Raw genomic sequence first — 13,375 nt, forward strand, 5'->3', positions numbered from 1 at the left:
TTTTCTGGAGGTCCATCTGAAAATAATCCCTCATTCATTAGAAAAGAAGATTCAAGAAGACCTGTTTTGGGGGGGGCGTGTCTGTTTGATTGACAGGCCTGTGGTGCAGTCAGGTTACAGCTATCGGTGGGCAGGACATAGTATCGTCAGGTTTCTGATCAAATCGGTCAGATCCACCGTTGGCTCCTCCCCCAGCTCGTCCAAATATGGTCACTTCCTGCTCCGAACCGCTCCGAACTATCAAGATGGTGACGGACAGAATCTGAACTGGAGGATTCATAATGTTCACAAACCAACGATGACATCACTGATGGATGATGACATCACTGATGGTTGATGACATCACTGATGGTTCTGGTTGGTCAGAATTACAGACTATATGAACTCAATCAGTCAAACTGAAATAAATGTTGCCCTCAGTGACTCTACTGTTGGTGTTTGTAGTCTTTTACCATGCAATACTCACCGTCATGATAATTTCCCCTGACCTGTCAGTAGTTGTAAAGGAAGTCAAACTTCCACTGAAAATGGGAAAAATTCCACTTTTTCATTTGGCTGCAGCCAGACAGGAAGAGAGGAGAGAAACCGAGTGATGCCGATTTAGAGGAAGTTCATCAGCATGCATGAGAGAGACAGAGAATAAAAAACAACCTCCAGGTCAGCTGGCCTCAACCTGGGAGACAAACAGAGAATTCAGAACCAGCAGGAACAAGGACGCAGCGTACAAAGAAACTAGCGACGCCAGAAATTCACACCTTTCAAGCTGATCTTATCAGTTTGAATCTGCACAGTGATTCATCTAATACGCCAATAATACCACTTTACTCATGCTAATGAGACAAACATGCTAAGAGGCTTTGGTCTCCTCTCTATTTAGACAACGACACGATGCCCCTGCTCTTATTTCAAGTGAAATGTCAGAGCCTGTTAGGAAATATTGACAATGGGATTGTATGAAGTGGCTCTGTTTAATTATAGTTAATTTATAAATATAGTTGATTCTTTTCCCCTGAGGAGCAGGAGCAGAGTGCCAACCGACAGATGTGTTCATGAAGGGAAGGTCGAGTGGGAAAAAGCTCTTTTTTCTCTCTTTTATTCACTGCAATCTAGATGTGTCAGAGGGACTTAAAGCTTCGCTGGAACATCCATCATCAGTGTCTAGTTCTGCTGCAAGAGACCTGTTGAACAGCACGACTCCAACAGCTACAATATCTCTACACCACCGTCTGTGTTCACTGTCAGAGCACAAAGTTATTCTCAATGTACAACTTTCAAAAAAGATGGGATGCCATCAGTGTAAATAAAAACAGAATATGATCATTTATAAATAACGTGAATCCATATTTAACTAAAAACAGCCCAAAGACAACATGCTGAAATGGAGAAACTGTATTGTTTCATGAAAAATATTTGCTCATTTTGAATTTGATAGCATCAACACGTCTCTAAAAAGTTGTGACAGGATCAACAAAAGACTGGAAAAGTTGTGTAAAGATTAAAAAAAAAACAGCTGGTGGAACATCTGACAACTAATTAGGTCACCTGGCAACAGGCAAAAGAGTGTCACAGAGACTTGTTAATGTGATATTACAACTATAATGATGGTGAAGTGCTTGTTAATCGTCAGAAGGAAGCCAACCACGATAACAACATGGACCGTGGATGTTCAGTATGGAAGTGAAGTTTGAGGTCCGCTCTGAATCCTTGATTTTAAATGGCTGCAGCTGAACTGTTGATTTTCCTTCTAACGCTGTGGTGTGATGGAACGGCCTAACCAACACACCTCATGAATTACACTGTAATATATATATATATATATATATATATATATATATATATATATATATATACACTGTGTGTGTGGATGAAGGAATCCACGGCAGAAAATAGTCTCTAATAAATGCATGACTTCCTCCTCTTCGAGTAACATTTGCAATAATAATAATAATAATAATAATATAAAGCATCTGCTTACTGAACTGTGGTATCAGCTCGGCATTAAATCTCCCCAATAGAACACCAACAAGTGTCCAATTTCATCCCAAAATTCTGCACCTCCTGCACCCGGTGGAGCACCGACCCGGTTGGATTCAGCCCACTTATCAAATGGGCTTCTGCTGCTTATTACAAGTCCTCATCTGCCATGCGACGTGCAGCTGCTAACCTTTGAGAGCAGCCCTGCGGGACAGGCGCGTGCTCATTTGTATACAATGCATGTCAATGATGGTGTTAAAGGGCACCCAAACAGCACTTGGACGGTGGTGAGCGGGGAAGGGGAGAGGTCGGGGAGGGGGCAGGGAGAGGGGGGGTGGCAGGAAGTGTCATTATCCAGACGTGTTTTCCTTCGCTGGCCAAATGAGCCCCCGAATGTCTCAGACGGTTAAGTTTAGTCAAGTGCAGGTTAAGCATTGCAACTTCCTGTTCGGTTTTTAGAGATTTAATCTCTCCACACCTGCAGGGGAAATGTAAAATATATATTGTATGAAAAAAATATTATATCAAACTTGATTGTATTATATAACACAAGATACAGCTAGAAATAATGAGAAGTCGTTCATTTCACAGGTATTTGGTGACAGATAATAGTAACAGCTAAAATCTTGACCCACTGATGAAATCACCAAACATTCCACCGCGTTGGGGAAACCAGTGCAGTTCTGAGAGATATTTCATTTAATATAAAAACACTGACCTCAGCAGGATTCACCATCAAGACTCCAGAAGTCTCTGCTCCAAAGACCATGTGAATTTTATAGATGCTGCATTTGCTAGAAATTTTCTGTGCTTGTGCTCCCAATGTCCACCCTGAACTCTGAAATCGGGCCGAGGACGACACCGAGCGTGAATAGAAGCTCAGGAGCAGACAATCGAACACGGATGGAAACGATCACGGCGGGGCAAGACACGAGGACAGGAAGTGAAGACACCAAAATACCAAAATAAAACTGAAATAAGTAAGAGAACAGAAAACATGCCTACTGATGAGGACTTAGACGTCACCGCGCCTCAGAGTGGCTGAAACAATAACACACACAGGGTTTCTTACTGTAGAGAAGTCTGTCGTAGAGAAACATGGCGGCCGTGTTTCATCAGCTGGTGAAAGGTTGCATCGTGTTGAGTGATCTGTCCTGGAGCTGCTTGCTGGGCAGTCATTTTTAGATTTAGACAAGGACGAACAGACCTACATGATAGATATGTGATGAGCAGGAAACAAAATAAAAATTAAAAATAATAGAAAAGAAAAATAAATCATATTCCCAGCAGAAACTTCCACCCTTAAACTAAACACTCATTCAACCTCATGGAGGACTGGTGAGGCTAAAAGTCTGCTAGAGATACTAATTATTCTGAAACAATGAATCACATTACTGTAACATGCAAGTCAGTAATGCATTACGTTCAAACACTAACGAGGTTCAGCTTGCAGGTGACTTTATAAGTGAAAAGATGCAAAGGAACTCTTAACATGGTGTCTTGGGTGAAACTGCTCGTGCCAGACTGTCAAACTACATCACCTCCATCACGTCTCTCCTGCAGAAATCAAATGGGCGTTGTTGAGTTGAGTGGATGGCCGAGGTTTGTCCGCGAGGCTTTCTGGAGATATTCCAGTTGCTCAGTGTCGGGGAGCGACAGCGCCTACAGGAGCTGTTTAGCATTGTGATTAGCTGGCGTCAGCGGCTCGCCGTGAGCCGCCCACTCCTGGAGAGTGATGGTGAACTCCTGATGTGAATGGCAGACTGTCCATGGTCCCCTCCAATCTCCTACCCTTGGGGCAGCCATACTTCGTGATAGATTCTCAGGTTTCCACCGCCGCCTCATTACCAATCGCTCCCATGCGACACATCTGAGGAACAGTCGCCGTGCCTCCACAGGACCCGGACTTTAAATCAACGGGAGGGAAGCGCAGGAATAGGGACATAACTCAGCCACAATGTCTCCCTCAGCCTACATATGTGACATCTATTGGGGGGTCAGCATGGAAGTGAAGAGGATAAAAGAGAAGCTATTGTCATAGAGCACCAAATGGAACCAGAAGTCCTTATTTAGCCTGCAGTCTAAGAGGTGATAAGCTGCAGCTGAGGGGGTCGATCATCCGAGGGAGGGCCGCAGCCTCATGATGGCCCCAAGCCAAATTTGATTCACTTCTTCTGGGCTTCTGTAGCTGGTATTAATAACCAGGAGAGCGTTTTATCATCAGGAAACAGAATACCAACCACACAGATCATGAAACATTTAACCAAGCAAAACCTTAATGACTTGGCTGCATGTGTCTGAAGAACTGGAAAGTATAAAAGTCATTAGTAGAAAAGAAGATATGTTCCAGTACTATCTGTATATTTGACTGTACCAACTCCAAACCTGTGCACAACAGGTCAGACAGCATTTAGGTTCATGAGGCTGCAGTAAGATCACAATGCACATCCCAAAGCTACCACGGCTCTCCCATAATCACAGTCATTATTATCTGTTGTCTCCATTCAGTTCCTTCACTCATGTAGTTTCTGTTCTTTCTTCTCCAGATGTCCCGTCATGGAGCTGCATGTCTCTGCTTTGAGATTGTCGTCTCCACCAACAGTTCATGTCTTGCATCTCTATGCTGTCCTTTTCTCTCTCTGCTCTCTTCTCACCCCAACCGGTGGAGGCAGATGGCCGCCCACCTCTGGTCCTGGTTCTGTTAACAGAGGCTCCACCCACCTTTGAGTCTGGTTCTGTTAACAGATGCTCCGCCCACCTCTGATCCTGGTTCTGTTGGAGGTTTCTTCCTGTTAAAGAGAGTTTTTCTTCCCTCTGTTGGAGGTGTTTCTCCCTTAAAGAGGTTTTTTTCTCTCCTAGCTTATGTGGGAATTATTGAATTGTTGAATTATTGAATTGTTGAATTGTTGAATTGTTGAATTGTTGGTTTCTCTGTATAATATTGTAAAGTCTTGCTGTAAGGACTTTAATGTGTTAAGTGCCATGAAATAACCTGTGATGTGATTTGACGTTATAGAAATAAAATGGAATTGAATTGAATTGAATAATATGCACACATCTCTTCATATCGAGAAACTCGATATCTTCCTCAGGCGCTGCAGTTTAAAGTACTTTGGGCCAGTGGCCCCTCCCTTTCTGCTGCGTCGCCAAGATGGCAGCCGATGACTGTGGAAAGTGTCAGTCACTTCTCACTCAGTTTTTAGATTGTTTGGAGTGCATCATCTGAGTCCTCACAGCACACTGGATGTCTCCACACTTGTCAGACTGAATATAACCAAAACAGTGATTGTAAGTTCACCAAAAAAAAAAAACACTGACTAATACTGACTAAAATTCATGTCGTGACTTTTAGATAAAAGTATCATTAAATGATGAGAATAAACGATCCTCTGCTGGAAATACAGTTAAACTAGAAAGCACATTTCCTGCACATCCAGCTATAGGTCTGCCGTGTTTTAAACCTGCTGTTGCTCTGTTTCCTTGGTGGGAGCTGCCAGCGGACTGCAGAGGTGTCGCTGGTTAGTTGTCATTGAAGGCGTGAGAGGCGAACAGTCGGACTCGGCTGTCCTCCACTGCACAGATTCAGCTCGTCAGGCCCGTCTCTCTCTGTGGGGCTGCAACACAGGATCAAAACAATCCAACCTCGCCGGGTTGAGACACGTAATATCGGTCAAAGCTGCTGCAGCTCTCTCCGTGTGTCCAGATTTAAACCCTTTCAATCCTCTGATACTGGATTCACAGTCAAAACAAGAGGCCGAGGTCAGGGCAGGATATCAGAGGCGGATCAGCCAGTACAGTGAGATGATTGAGAACTGATTCATGTCATTAAAAGTGACTTTGATCCAATCAGGAAAGATTCATCAACAACATACGCAGATTGATATTTTTTCAATGTAACCTGCTGAAAGCACAACATCTAACTTATCAGCAGAAAGTAGGAAACACCATTTCACATCACACATTATCTGTTGCTCCACTTTCATTATGAAAATATTGACAGAGTAAGTGGAGCTTTGAAATCCCCTCTCTGAAGGTACAAGGCCACCCGGCCCCCCTGGATGAGGAAGTGAAGGTCCACCTGTGAGATGCTCAGCAAAGACATTGATGGATCTGGAAGATTGATGAAATGCTACTTTTCAGCTGTTCAATGACATTTCTGATTTATTTATAATTTGGATATATAATCAGACAGTTTTTAAACCAACCTGCAGGTTGCTGTGACATCATCCTTCACCATGTTTCTGGCCTCCAAAAGTCACTTTGAGGATTCATGGATCTCTGCACCGTGGACGCCACACCGCGCTCATGAAGAGGAGACATTTGGGAGAATTTTTCAACATGCGACAAGAAGTCTGTGTTCTCATCACCAGGCCAGAGGAAGATTTATGAATAACACCAGCCAACACACCTTTTTACAACTGAGTCAATAACACACTTGTAGCAACGAGTCAGTGACTCGACATGTTGGTGAATCTTCTCTGAAAATGATCATCTGCACACAAATGTGATGCAACAGAGAAGAAGCACAACGATGCTTCATTAACGTCTGTCTGCTGTGACTCGCTCTCATCTTCCGTTTTCTTCTCTGTGAATACAGTCTGGTCTCTCGGCTCATATTAACGTTGCAGCCGCTCTGAAGGGCGGACCAATCAGAGCCCGGTTTCGGTGGTTGACCATGTTTGTTCCGCCCCTCCTCCACTGGGATTGGATGGCTGGTGAACATGACGAGCACAGTAATAATATTTTTCAAACATGGAAACGGAAAAAAAATTGCTGCACATTCAGCATAGAATAAACACTCAGCACCTCATCACGCTGCTGGAGTTCAATAAAACTATTAAAAATATATTCTGTACTCAGGAAAAAACACGTTGGACTCGGTAGGTAGAAGCAAACGGTTCTCTATGGAGGGTGGACAGACCCAGATATTCATAGAGTGAAACTGAGTCGGGTTCACAGCAGGCTATTACTCGGCAGCTTCTTCACCGAATGTTCAGCAGCCCTCTGAAAATGATGGCAAGTTGTGCTTTAATAACAAATCCAGCCCGCTGTTGGTGCAGCGATTCACCAGCTCCACCTTCTGCTGCCATAATGACATGAGTTAACAAGGTAAAAGAAAACTAGCAAGAAAAGCACCGGAAGAAAGACAAAGCCAGCACAGAGAAGCCATGTGGAAGTATTGTGGGTTCTTCACTGCAGCTGATAAAAGGAAGCACAGGAACCAACCTGAGGACTCGGCTCTCAGCTCGCCGTCCGAACGAGTGGAGGAACATCAAATGACAGCTTCAACGCACACATCTGCACCAGTGAAGACGGAAACTTGTAAAAATGGATGACTGCTAGAACAGAAGGATTTATATGTCAGGACATGCATCCCAGTAGTATGACACCAACACGCTCTACAGGTTGCATTTGGATTAACTCCAACTTGATATTTTAAATAAACCACAATACCCCCCCCCCTAAAAAAAAAAAAAAAACACAAAAAAAACAACAGTACATGATGATAAACTTTCTCTTAATTTAAATCACAAAACACATCTCATCCTAGAAACTACGTCGTCTGCTAACGGATGGCAGCTTTGAAATTGTTCTTTAAAGCAGGAACATTTGGGTCTCAGTGAACAATGACAGTGAAACATGAGGCTGAATACTGATAACTTACATTGTGGTCACCTTTGCAGAGACTGTGACACCTGCAGGACACTCAGCGAGTCAAACCGTCGTCTCTGAAAACAGGTGAGATGACTTGTTGTTGGAGGCTGCTGTTGGGAACAAAGAAAGATAAAGATAGATCGGGAGCACTCAGCTGAACCACAACACTTAAAACACGTTGAGTAGCAGTAAATGTCGGAACTACAAAAAGTGATCACACTGTCCTGACTTTGGTCTCCTCTGGAGAGAGGACAGGGATGTTTGCCGTGAGGATTAAAAATGACGTGTTTATATTCTATGATTTTTTTTTTTAAACACTGCAGTTCCTGTTAAATAACAGCCCAGTTTACAGAGACAAGGCAGACAAAGAGTCTCCAGTAAGAGACAGCTATGATGCAGTCCGTAAAGAGTTCCCCATATCTTACTGAAAATGACAATTTAGGAAATTTATTTCATCTAATTAATAGAGATTTTGTTTCTAAATGTATTGAATGAAATAAATGAATGAAAACCAGGGTTGACTCATGAAAGGTGGTATGACCTGAGCTCACAGCAACCATCAGTGATGTCATCAACCATCAACCAGCAACCATCAGTGATGTCATCATCCATCAGTGATGTCATTGTTGGTTTGTGAACGTTATGAATCCTCCAGTTCAGATTCTGTCCGTCACCATCTTTCGAGTTCGGAGCGGTTTAGAGCAGGAAGTGACCATATTTGGACGAGCTGGGGGAGGAGCCAACGGTGGATCTGACCAATCTGATTGGAAACCTGACGATACTACGTCCCGCCCACCGATAGCTGTAACCTGACTGCACCACAGGCCTGTCAATCAAACAGACACGCCCCCAAAAACAGGTCTTCTTGAATCTTCTTTTCTAATGAATGAGGGATTATTTTCAGATGGACCTCCAGAAAACTAATAAGAAGGAGTGACTTTAGCTAACAACACCGAGATAACTGATGGACACATTTTATTCACTTTGGATTTGATGAAAGAAGTTGAATGGGAGTCTATGGAGCCGGAGGCTTTTTGGAGCCGATCTCTAGTGGCACTCGCTGGTATTGCAGCTGAAGACACTTCTGGATCAGAACCATTTTACAGACCCTGAAAATCTCAGCATCTCACAAATCTCAACATTCAATCAATATTATTTCCTTTAGATGGTAAAAGGCCGTCAGTATGTAGCAGCTGTTTAGAACCCATATAAATGAAGGAGCACCGGTGTCATCCACCTGCACATCAGTGTGATGTCCTAAAAAGCAAGAGGTAACCAGCAGAGCATGGATACTCCTGATACCACACCGGGCGGGTCTTTGGCATGCAAGGCGTGGTGGCTCCTGTCAGCTTTTGATGGGTCTTGGCTGTGCTGGTCTTCGTGCGCGGGCCTGACCCTGTCTTCCACTAGCGGGCCCTCAGCTGGAGATGGAGGATGATCGATGATTTGTCATCGGGACCAAGCTGTGGCACGGCAGGACCATCCAGCTGGCCTCGGTCCTACAGACACTGCTGTGCTAATCTGTTGTCTCAAGTTTCAGGCTGTTTGACAGCATATTGTACTGAAAGATGAGGAAAATGCTCTTCTTTCCCAAACAGTTGCAAGTATGTACTTTGAAGTCCTGCCAAGCCAATGAGTGAGAAGCCTTTCAAAACAGGTGGAAGTAAAAGCACGAGCTGACGCTAACCTCCAGCCTGAGGAAAACCTGAGCGGGAATCACCACTGAGAAAGATTTCTGAACAGTTTAGAGACAATAATAATGCACAATACAGAGTTCAGTGGGCATGAAATAAACAGCCAACCAGAGAAGCACGAGGAGAGATGTGCTGTGGGGTAAAAGAAAATACATCATGCCAAACTGAATGATGATGAGGCTGCTTCAGGCAACAGCAGGAGACGGAGTACAGCAAGAAAAAACAGCCCTGAGACTGAATAAACAAAGCCAAGAGCTGTCACCAAAGCTGCTTTCCAGCTACAGCAGTGATAGATTTCCCTCAGCTGTGTCAGACACTGATTCAGACAGACTCCAAACCCAGAGTCTGTGTTGGGAACGAGCAGGATTAAAAGCAGAAAGTGTCAAAAAAGTGACACGACAAAGGAAACGTTAATATAATGTGACTGTGGGTGGGAGAAGTGTCACTCACCTGCCACGGATACGGAAGTGTGGATGACGTCACTTTAGTATCCGAAGTCACATTATCGTCTCTTCGCGGCAGAGACGGGAGGAAAGAGGAAACAGGCTGAGCTCCATCATCACAGAGGCACCAGCTCAGATGAAGGCAGCAGCAGAATCTGAGGCCTCTTCAGCTGGTTGAGTTTCTATTTTCTCGTATACGGACTGTCCACATGCTGGGATGTTCATCAGTGTCCATATTATATTTAGGGACAATGCACATGAATCAATGTCCTTGGAAATGTGTCAGTGTTAGCCAGAAAAAGAGTACAGAGTAATATGTAAATTCACCAAACCGCATAATATAAATATTCACAACACAGAACAAACACAAATATGTGCCTTCGTTCTTAATTAAAATAATTTGGCAATAAATCAGAGAGTGACAGAGATTTGTTTCCATTAGAAAACGTAAACAAGGTGAAAAAAACAAAATAAAATATCCAAAATGAAATAATAACCGACATAAAACGAGATCAATGGTGTTGTACTCGCTGTCAGGCATTACGACAGACTGTGAAGGAGCAGAAAATATTTTACACAAAACGGTGAAAGTCAAGCAGAGGAGGCCTTTATGAAACCGATGAGAGTAAATATACAATTCACTATTCAGTAATCCAGACTATGATCAATGAAGAATATCGGAGAGGATTTCAGTAAAACCTTTTTGGGATATGTAGAATTTGAAATGAAACAGACACTTTGTTGTAATCTGAGACGCAGTTTTTCTGAACATATCGATGACTCAGCGTCTCCTCATGATGACAGACGTTTACGTTGAGGAACATTATTCTTAGATTGTTGCACTATTTTCCCAAACAGTCTTTCACAGAGTGGTGAACCTCTCCCCATCTTCACTGCTGAGAGACTCTGCCTCTCTGAAATCATCTTTTAATACCCAATAATGTTACTGATCTGTTGCCATGGTAACCTGATTAGTTGTTAGATGTTCCACCATGTGTTTTTTTTAGTTACACTTTTCCAGTCTCTTGTTGACCCTGTCACGACTATTTTTGAGACGTGTTGCTGCCATCAAAATCAAAAAGGGCAAATATTTCTCTTAAAACAATAAAATTTCTGTTTCAACATTTAATATGTTGTCTTTGGTCTCCTTTAAATTAAATATGGGTTTATGTGATTTGTAAATCATCACATTTCATTGTATTAACATTTTGCACAGAGTCCCAACTTTTTGGGAAACAGGATTGTAAAATAATATCCCCTGTTCAGTCCAACCATCAACCATCAACCATCAGTGATGTCATCATCCATCAGTGATGTCATCAACCATCAACCATCAGTGATGTCATTGTTGGTTTGTGAACGTTATGAATCCTCCAGATCAGATTCTGTCCGTCACCATCTTGCGAGTTCAGAGCGGTTTGGAGCAGGAAGTGACCATATTTGGACGAGCTGGGGGAGGAGCCAGCAGTGGATCTGACTGATCTGATTGGAAACCTGACGATACTACGTCCCGCCCACCGATAGCTGTAACCTGACTGCACCACATGCCTGTCAATCAAACAGACACGCCCCCAAAAACAGGTCTTTTTGAATCTTATTTTTTTTTAGGCTTTTTATGTGTTTCACCTCTTCATGCTTTGAAACTTTGTCAATTCATGAAACATACAAAACAACATGAAGACAATAAAAGCCTCCCGTCCATCATTCTTCCTCACAACTCGATACGAGACAAGAGTCAGGACTGAGGCAGCTCCATGAAGTGGGGGGAGGAGACGGAGGCGGGGAAGGAGTGTGTGGAGGGGGGGGGGGGGGGGGGGGGGGGGGGGGCTCTGTGGTGACTCATGAGACCCAGTAATGTGCAGTAATGGCTCATGAACGTCCTCCTAAACGTCTGAGCTGCTCAGGGAGTCGGCAGCAGTGCTGAGGCGGGTGATGAGGACAGCGAGGGCGCCCTCATTTCCCATTAACACCCCCCCACACACACACACCCTCCACCCCCCCACCCCACCCCGCTCCATCATTTATTTATCCACATCAGTCCTCAATTACAGGCAGTGGTCTCCGGGTCCAGGAGCAGGCCTGGGTGACCCGGGGTTGGTCTGGCTAATGAACAACTGAGTGAGAACCCCCTCATGTTTATTTCCAGCTTCCACCCAGAGCAGGGACCCCTGGGAGGACCGGAGGGCCCGGCTGCTGAATCCTAATCAGCACTTTGTAGTTTTAATGCGCCTCGTCTGCTCCCGTTCTCCAGCCGTCCCTCTGCACGCCGACAGCAGGACGGAGGGAAGAGAGGGAGCTACGCCACTTCCACATAGACATGATGGCAGTGTGACTCAGGCTGCCGTCCCCCGAGGGGGGGGGCAGACGGATGAGGACTGTGAATCAAGTCCTTCTTCGCATGGCCTGCAGTGAGTGCTCCGGCTGTGCTGTCGGTCGTTCCATTCACAGCAGCCCGTCCTGAAATGAAACGTCCCACTCTGCTCTCTAATGTCTTCCTGCTCATCACTCAGCTCAACTGCTGATGATTAAAACCAGCATTTCATTTTTTATTGAAGACTTTCACATTCATCTTTGATCTCATCTGCTTTCTCAGGCGACCACATGAAACTGCAACAACTTCCACACAAAGTAAGGCTCAGAGAGAAGTATCCAAAAAAGAAAAAATACAAACTATAACAACAAGGTTTGTTGAGAGCGACTGTACTATCACTGGACTTTGAAAGAGACCTGATAGTTGATTTGGTTGATAAAATAACAGACACGACAATGAAGTGCTGAGCCTCAGCCTGATTTTTTTTTTAGCAGGGTTACTTCTATAAAGAACTGTGAGAGATACAGATCTTTAAACACACACTAAGGGTTTGATTTACTGAAGGTTTGTGTGTGTAAAATCACATACAAACTCCACACCACCCGCAAATAAATGTCCAAGCAGATTTACTAATGATGTGCAGTGAGGATTGAGTCTTTCAAATGTGCAGTTTAACACAAGTTGTCCATTTTGCGTGTTTGCCTGCATTCATATGTAATATTGGGTGTTTCTACCTGAAGGTGTAAAATACTGGGAGGAGAAATGTAAAGAGAACAATTCAGTACCCGCAATGATATTTACTAAACCTGGAAGTAGAATCAGGAGAAGTGATTGTTGTGTATTTTAGTACGACTGAAGGTTTTAATCAGATGACGTGGGGGTTGAGAATTAGAAGAGGTACATCCAGGGTTAAATGAGATAACTGGGGAGGATACTTCAAAGCACGTACAATAAATATGTAAAGCACTTTAAATCGCCCCGCTGTCAAAATCTGCCGTACAAACAATCTGGAACATCACGTGACCTGCAGTAACCTCAGCTCCCCCACTCTGTGTTTTCTGATTGTCTGCCGGTGTGTCGGGGGCGGAGCCACCAGCTGCACCTCATCACAGTAATCAGGACCTCTACATATCTTCAGATCTGTCAGGTCCTTATTACATCACAGTCAGAGCTCCAACAGTCTGATATCTGCTCCTGATTCTCATCTCGCTGTGACTCACTTGATTCTTGACATCTCTGACTCCGCCCCCTGCCTCGTCTTCCTCACCTGCTGCCCTTCATCAGTCCCTGGCCCTCAC

This window comes from Embiotoca jacksoni, unplaced genomic scaffold (genome assembly GCF_022577435.1).
Source record: "Embiotoca jacksoni isolate LCO1_2020_lvr unplaced genomic scaffold, fEmbJac1.0.p SCAF_2, whole genome shotgun sequence".
In the NCBI taxonomy this organism is placed as follows: Eukaryota; Metazoa; Chordata; class Actinopteri; family Embiotocidae; genus Embiotoca; species Embiotoca jacksoni.